The sequence below is a fragment of the Hemicordylus capensis genome, chromosome 17 (assembly GCF_027244095.1).
Source record: "Hemicordylus capensis ecotype Gifberg chromosome 17, rHemCap1.1.pri, whole genome shotgun sequence".
NCBI classification, from domain to species: domain Eukaryota; kingdom Metazoa; phylum Chordata; class Lepidosauria; order Squamata; family Cordylidae; genus Hemicordylus; species Hemicordylus capensis.
This window is the reverse complement of record NC_069673.1, coordinates 11,821,101-11,829,943: the sequence shown is the minus strand read 5'-3', so window position 1 is coordinate 11,829,943 and position 8,843 is coordinate 11,821,101.

Sequence of the window (8,843 nt, the reverse complement as noted above, 5' to 3'; positions counted from 1 at the left end):
AGACGCCCCTGTACATTCTCCGCCACATCTGCAGGAGGCCCAGCAAGGTGCAGCCCCTCTTCTGCCTGAGGCCTGTGCAGCTCTCCTCTTTGAGATCTTCATCCTTTTCCATGGAAGGAAGAAGATGACCTCCGATACTCCCCCCACCATCTTCTGCACAAGTCGTTTGGATTGGGTACCTCAGGCCGCTTTGGACAAAATCCCTTAACCAGATCCACACATGGATGGGAGAAGAGTCCACTGGAACTTGTTGAACACCTGGAATGTTTTTCTGGGATGATCTTCTGCGCTCGGAAGCAGTCAAGCCCAGAGGCCTTGGTGAGAACTGGGCGACCAGTTCTGATGCCACCTTTCCCCAGGTGTATTATTTTATATTATCTTTAAATTTATGCTAATACTTACACGCCACCTTTTAATTAAAAATAGCCTCAAAGCAGCTACTGTCATACTAAACGTTAACATGCCATTGATTTAAAATGTCAAACCCATACTCACAAATGGGTGGCATGCTGTTGGTCCAATCGACAAAGAGGCACCTGAGTAAAGCGATCTTTAGTTGCCTCCCCAAGGCAGGGGAAGGAATGGCGCTCTTTATTGGAAGGCAACTCCTTGTCCGGGGCCAAGTGTCCCTTGCGCATGAGCCTCGGGCCTTTGAAGGTGTTGGCATACGGAGCACAGCCTCCCGATGGACCTTGCTGGGTGGACAGAATCACTTGGGAGTTGGTGGTCCTTAAGGGATCTGGGTCCCAGGTCATTCCAGGCTTCAGAGGTAACGGCCAGCAATTTGACTGCGTCCTGGAAACCAACTGGCAATCCGTGAAATTCTTTTAATCTCAGAAGCATATGGTTGCTGGGGCAGTCCCAGAAGGCATCAAGTCGTTTCACATGTACTTTCACATGTACTGCTGCAAAGCCATGTCACATGTGAACGTCACTTGTGCCACCTCACAGGAGGAGAGCTGGTCTTGTGGTAGCAAGCATGACGTGTCCCCTTAGCTAGCAGGGTCCGCCCTGGTTGCATATGAATGGGGGGACATGATGGGTGAGCACTGTATTCCCCATAAGGGATGGAGTCGCTCTGGGAATTGCATCTAGGTTCCAAGTTCCCTCCCTGGCAGCATCTCTAAGATAGGGCTGAGAGAGATTCCTGCTTGCAACCTTGGAGAAGCCGCTGCCAGTCTGCTAGATGGACCATTCTCCAAGGAGTCCAGAGTGGTGTACTACATACTCCAGTTTCTCCTCACAACAACCCTGTGAATTAGGCTAGGCTGAGAGAGATGTGACTGGCCCAGAGTCACCCAGCTAGTCTCCTGGCTGAATGAGGATTTGAACTCAGGTCTCCCCGGTCCTAATCCAGCACTCTAACCACTACACCATGCTGACTCTCCTAAATATTCTCTAAATATTTGAAGAACATCAGGCTTTCCCCAATGAATTCTGCACCCCCTCCACCCCAGCACCATCAAACTCTTCCTAAACAGAGAGGCATGAACAGCCAGGGGGCGGGGGCGGGGGGGGGAGTATCGAATGGTGTCCTTATCCCCATCGGTTGCTACAGCCAAAAATTGCTTGGTTCCCCAGTCCCAACAATGCTCTGCATGATGTTCTTTCCAAGGAAAGGTCCAACAGAGGGCAGGAGGTGATATTCACAGCCATTAAAAAGGGTGTGTGTGTGTGGGGGGGGGGGCTATTCTGGCGTGAAGAGCTGTCAATCTTCCTTTCCAATCGCAAGTGGACCCCCATGGTTCCGAGCCGTTCTCATGTCACCGTGACATGGGCTTAAAGGAAGTGGGCGAAGACCACCCTCGCCTGGCTTCAGAGCGGAAGGTGGGTGGAACGAGCGAGTACAGAGCGGCCCTCAAAGTGCTGTCCGTCTCAATGGGGAGTCCATGCCCTTGACATCCAGAATTATGGGCTTGCGCATGAGAAACAGGGCCTGCCGGGCACTGGGTTGGGAACCTCTCTCTCTCTCTCTTTCTCTCTCTCTGATGTCCCTCTGGAAGCACATTTTGCTTGACAGGGTTGCGATCACGATTGCTGTTTCCAGTTTCAGTGGGTGGAGGGTGGAGGGGACTAGATGCTAGGCAAGGCCTTGACAGGCAAAATTTAAAGACCCTTAAAAACTGAATCGCAACCAACCAGCCTATGTCTTTGGCGTACCCTCCTTTGCTTACATGTCTCCTTCTAACTATAGCGACGCCGTTAGCGGGGGGTGCGTCAGCTCAGCTCAGCTCTGCCTTTTTGAAGGAGAGGATTTCGTAGTTCTGACTTTGGGAAGCCAAGTCCTACGAGCCGCGTATGCTTTGCCTGGAGAAGAGAAAACGACGCAACAGCTACCTTCAGGGGTTTCGTGGCACCTGAGACAAGCTGCCAAATGCTGCCTTCCCCTGGTGGGGGCAGCCCCCTTTCAAAGCCTAGCCTGGCAAGCCTAAAGTTCATAACCTTAAAAAACCTATCTGCAGTCACATCAATAAATAAAGCCTATACAATAAGACTAGACCTCTACAATTCAGAGAAAGGCTTAGGAGATAGAAATATCTTTCTAAGTTTAAAAGGCAATAAAGCAAAGGTAACAACTTGGTAACGAACATGTGGAATTGCATCTGCAAGAAGGGAGTTTAAACATGCCACATCTGAGCCCTTAAATAATCTGCCTCAGCATTTCCCCCCGATCACATCATAAAAGGGGCAGCGTAGGACATAATGGAGAATGTCATCCACTTGCCCCCACGAGGGCAAAGATGCTACTCCACCGGGAGTTTGCAGAATCTACCTTCAAGATACACTGTAGGCCTGGTTTGAAAGCCTAAGGTAGTAAATGCCTTCCTTAGTGGTGCACAGGCGAAATTAACCAGGCACTGTGAGAAACGTCTGTTTCTTATATTCACAGTACCAAGATGAAAACTGAGAAGCCACCACAGCAGTTTCTCAGCAGTTAGTCTTCTGCTCAATGGAAGCCAATCTCTGATATTTTCTCTGCTCCAAGACTGATGTTCCTCTACGGAGAGCAGGGGACACAATTGCAAAGGATAGACAGCAAATTTGTCCACTGATTCCCACTCATATAGTAGAAGCAGCAGGATTTAACGAAACAATGTTCCAGGAAGCTGTCTCTAAACTACTTTAGCAATGCCAGGTGTACTCTATCAGATCTTGAGGGCATTCTGAGATCAGCAGCAGGAGTGCCTTGGGGGAGGCCCAGAATTTTCCTTAGGAAATTGTTTTGAACAATTTCCAGCTGAGCTGTAATTTCTCATCCCACCCCCAGATCTCAACACCATGCAGCATCTGTGATATCACCTTGCCCTGGAATATTTAAAGTGCAGGAGCTATTAACTGTCCCCCTTTGGGATATATATATATATATATAGCCCCCCAAGAGTTGTTAGGGCAGTTGTTAGAGCAACGTTAAGGTGCACCTCCCATACTTATGAAGGAAGCACACGGATACCTAAAAGAAGAGCATTGATCTGTTTGTTGAGCATTGACTAACCACCTCTGCTTACTGTTTCTACTGCCAAAGACTACCACTTTTGTTTTGTCATAATTAATCCTCAGTTTCTCATTTTCATAATAATCTAACCAACTTAGGTCAGATCTAGGTCTGATCGCAGCACAAGCAATAAGTGCCATATCATCGGCATACATTAGGATCAATTGAGACTTTGCATCCACTGAGGGAGGGAGGAATCCCCCCCTCCCCGCATCCCCCATGCCATATAAAATTTGAAAAAGAAAGGAGCCAATAAGCAACACTGTTTAACACCTCTCGTCAATGAAACAGGATCCAATAGAGACCCTATTGAGACTGGTCTACTCTTACCCTAGCCTTGATATTAGAATGTCCTTCAATCAATAACCTAAGAAGCCGCCTATCAATATCTGTCCTCTCAAGCTTCTCCCACAATCTAGACCTATCAATCAGGAGTGGAGCCACCATTGGGCCAACGGGTTCAAAGAACCTGGGCCGTACCCAATCAGGGGCCGCGCCTTGTGGCCCTGACACCACCACCACCTGCGTCCAGGAAAGCATACAGCAGTAGTGAAAGGTCCGTTTTCAGGGATTTGACTGTGCTTTACCTTTGGGCAGATGGCACTTCTGCTGTGCTCTCACTTGTACGTTTTCTTCTTCTAAATATTGATTTCTTAAGAGTATTTGTGCCCATTCACCCTTTTGTCTGCTTAGGAAAACAGACTGTGGCTGTAAAATCTTGGTTTCTGTGGGAACCTTGAGAATTAAGTTTAATTTAAAACACCTTTCTCTGTGGACCCCTCCTCCCTCACCTTTACATGTCTCTTACTGCCCACAAAATGGCTGGCAGAAGCAAGGGACAGCCTCGAAACGCTTCCTGCACTGCCATTCTGAGAACCGCTTCTGGATACGCAGAAAACAAAAAGACCAAGAACCAAAAAGGAAAGGAGAAGGGGTGAGGCGAGGAGAAGCAAACCCCCTCCTGCAACCAAAAAAAGAAAAGATTTATTCTTGAGTAGGCAAAAGGGTCAATCAATCAATAATCATACAAGTGAGAAGAAAATAGGGAGGGAAAATAAGTGGGGGAGTCCAGAGAGGTCGAATAGGAGTGGGCTGGGGGGGGCAGGGGTGTCGCTATAATTGAGCGGATGGGTTCAAAGAACTTGGGCCCCCCAGCTTAGAGTTGCCATGGCCCCTGAAATTCCGGGTTTTACCCAGATTTTAAGCATCTCACTCACTTCAAGCCCATTTACATAATATGCAAATTAGGCACCCACATTTGGAAAGCCGGACTATGACCACCCTACCCCAGCTCCCGAGGCCCCCCCAGCTCTATCCCTCCCTGTTTTCTTCATCATCTCCCTCACTCTGAAGGGCTGCTGGAGACAGGCAAACACTGGCCCTCTCTCCCCTAGCTACGCCCCTTGCTGAGGAAGAGGGATGTGGGGAGAAAGCAGAGAGACAAAAAACTCTGCTGTTTCAATATGAAAGCCCCCTGTGTGGACAGAACAAGGTGGGGAAAGCAGAAAGAGAGGCAGTCCATGTGGACAGCCTGCAGTGACTTGATGCTAAGGCTCTGGTTAGCATTTTTCATACTTCTTCACTCAGTAAACCTCACCATCTCGAAAACCTCTAAGTGGCCGTGAATCAACAGATCTGCTGAAGGAAGCTTTAGGGACCGCCAAGCAGAGAAGAAAGGAAATTTTAAAAATCTTGGGTTTAAATAATGGTCATTTTATAAACTGTTATTAAACAAAGTCAACACTTCATACAGGTTTCTTTCATTTCTCGCCTGCACTTGTGTTACTGTTGTGTGATTTATTTTGCATGTTTGATTGTGCTTATTGAGGTGAAACACTCCTAACTCTATCCCATGCAAATAAACGTTAAAAGGGAAACATGAATGAAACCGTCACCACCGTCAAGCACTCTTTCCAGTAAAAAAAAAGCCGGGTTTTGACATTGGTCCCCTCCCTGCTTTGATGGTTTTGTCCAGGAATTCTCCGAGATGAATGCAGCATCCTAAGTGGTCCGCACTTCCTGGGGTGCAAACTCATCCCGCTTTTCAAGAACCATTCCTTGTGAAGCTGTGGTTGGTTCCACCAAGCAAAATCAAGGCTGATCCAAACAACCCCTAATTTTCTGTACCCCATTTGTGGGCAGTGAAAACAGGGTGGGGTTTTTTGGGGGGGTTTGTTTTGCTTTTTGTTTTACATGTATGGGGTAGGGAATATAAGAGACGGCGTATCTTTAAATGGTAGTCTTGGTGCCCCCCCCATATTTTGCTGCTGCGTGCTTTTGGGGAGAAAGAGGCAGCAACATAGATCTGATTCCATTTAGCTACCCCCGGCATGACTCCACAGTGGCATGGCAAAAAATAAGAGAGAGAAAGGCGATAGCTACCACGGTCTGCCCCCCCCCCCGCCCCCCAGAGCTTGGCATTTACAACAATTTCTCACCCACCTCCCTGGATCTTCCCTTCCTCACACCCTTTCAACTCCCCAAATTTCACCCAAAATGCTGTAAAAAGAATGTTTGACTCCACTCTCAGCCAACTGGGTCCCTACTTGCATCACCTTTCAGATGTGCCCCCTTGCGGGGAAATGGCCATGAACGAAACACCTTCTCCACCTGTTGAGTGCAGCTCCTCAGTCTGTACTTGACATTATCACTGCTTGTGCCTCTTTGGAAAATGTTACCAGAAATCCTTGGGGGGAGCGAAATGGCTTTGATAATGGATCTGGAAATACTGCTGAGGGAATAATAACAGGTACTCCCCACCACTTTCTTTCTTTCTTTCTTTCTTTCTTTCTTTCTTTCTTTCTTTCTTTCTTTCTGGAAACTGCTGAAAGAACATTTTCACAATCCCCACCTGGACAAGTCTGACTCCTCCACAGGGAGATTTGGTGATAGTTGCCTGGGGAGCAAATACGATAGGGGAAGACTCAGAGAAACAGATCAACCTCCCCAGAGACTCCTCGTGAATTCCTTAAATGGCAAAAAAGAAAAAAAGAAGAAGAAAAAGAAAGCAGTAAAATCACTGTATGTACTCCAGCTGTCCTTATTTCTCAAGGACAGCCCCAATTTCTGGTCCTTCTCTCTAGTTAGGGGCATGTCTTGCTATGTTTGTTATCACACAAGTTACTAGATGCACCATCTTCCAGGTTCCCAGAGCTATGGAAGCTCTAGGGTTAGGGGCAGATCTGCATTCTGTGTCTCATGCATCCTTCTCGATGGCTACCCTGAGAAGTTTGCAGCGCACTCTCTGTCAAAGAGTGTCAAATGCTTTAGCATTTCTCGCAGCCTTCCGAAGAATGTTCAGTAGGTTCAAACCAGGCGTTCGGCTAACTTTTAAGCCATTTTAAAATGTTTGCATTGAAATTTTTGTTATGATCAGATTATCATTGGATTTTGATTTTTGCAAACCATCTTGAAATGTATGTTTTGGCAGTATAGAAATATGTCAAATATTTTGCGCCCAAAATAGAGGTGACAAAAGCACACATGCCTGTTAGGGGAAAGTGGAGTGGGGGGCGGGAAAGAGACGGGGAAGGTGACCATTGGGGTGGGAGAGGCTACTGGAACTAGGAAAGAGGTAGCTAGTTCCAGACTCCAGGAGCTTGCCCTGACACTTGCTTTTTCTCTGTCTCTTCTGCCACTCCCATTCCTGCCCCCCACCAGCTTGTGTGCTTTGCCCCCTCCATTTTGCGATGGTGTGGCAGAGAGAGAGAGAGAGAGAGAGAGAGAGGGAGGAAGTCATCTAGGGAAGCCATGGCAACAAAGATGCCTCTTCCTGCTAGATGCTCCTGGAGAGGAGAGCGGGTCTTGTGGTAGCAAGCATGCCTTGTCCCCTTAGCTAAGCAGGGTCCACCCCGGTTAGGGTTGCCATATTCAAGCTTTGCATTTGCCTGGCCAAGTCCCTGAAACTCACAAGGTGGGAGGAAGGAGAGGAACAGACAGCAAGGAGGAAAGGATGGTTGTTGCTGCCCCTGCTCCTAAAGTAAGGCAAAGTAAAGGCACCTGTAGATGCGGCCACCTGTAGATCTTCATCTTGTACGGACCAATGAATGCTCAAGGTTGACCCAAAATCACCAGATCTGCTCTTACTGGTCAGGAGTCGGCTGATTTGATTGGTCTCCTCCCATCTCTTGGCTGGACCTGGATGGTGGCATACAAGCTGCATCCCTGCTTATCTCCTCTCTGGCTGCAGGCCCACATCCTGAGAATGCTTCCATTCTGCTGCCTATCTGAGCAGCATCTCTCTTTTCAGGGGTCAACAACAGGGAGGCTTCAAAAATTATCAGCCAAATTCCTCCAGGCATTCTGTAGTCCTGAATTTTCTGATCTTGTTTACAAAGCAAAAGGTGTTCTCCAACATCCCATTTTTTATACACTGCACAATGTTGCCTCTTCCACACATGTGCACTGCACACTGAAAAAACAGTGCATGTGCACATTAAAAGAACACTGCCAGAAGGAAAGCCCACCCAAAGTTGATGTGATCATGCTCAAGACGATTTTTAACTGAAAATTTCTCAATTCACATTATTGACTTAAAACACTGCAGGAAGAGAATGAGAATTAGTTTTGTGGTGTTTTCTCAACACACACATATGGGTCAGGGGGAAATGCAAAGGCCCATGCTCCAAGTGTAGATCTAATGTTAGGAATTCTCCAAGGTAAACCAGAATTAGGGTAGAATGGACAGTGAAACAATAAAGGAATGGAACTGTGTGTGTGTGTGTGTGTGTGTGTGTGTGTGTGTGTGTGTGTAGGAATCCACTCACGTTCCATCTCAATCCGCCTTTGCAAGCAGAACTTGAAGTGAAAAGCAACTCGGCTGCACCACCTTGCAAATGAAGATAAGACCAGTGAGCAGCGCAGAGGCGCAGATGTCAGGATCCTTTACTAACTCACGGTTCTTCCTGGCTTTAATCCCATCCCACAGAAGGCCTCGATTTCAGAGAACATCCCTGTGTTGGTTTGATTGAATGGCAAAGCTGTGGGGAGCTTTTATCGACGTTACTATGGCAACGGTCCTCTTTTTTTAAAATTCCTGTTAAGTGTTCAAATCCTTAATAAATGTTCAACCTGTCAATTTCCTATTGAGCTGGAATGAATGGACAGAGTTTTCAAACTGCACTGGGCCCCAGAAAGCTGTGCTAATTGGTGTCCTCTGAAAGCAAGTTTGATTTTTCTTATCTTAAGGGGAGAGACAGAAAGTGGACCAAAACACCAGGCAGTTTTGCCCATTCTTGTAGCCTAATGTCCAAACAGGATTCCTTGGAGTCAGGAAGAGATGAGGAAGTGGTGGTGGAGGATATTCGTTTTTCAGAGTTTTCAAAAAACACCGTTGTCGAACTCACAATCC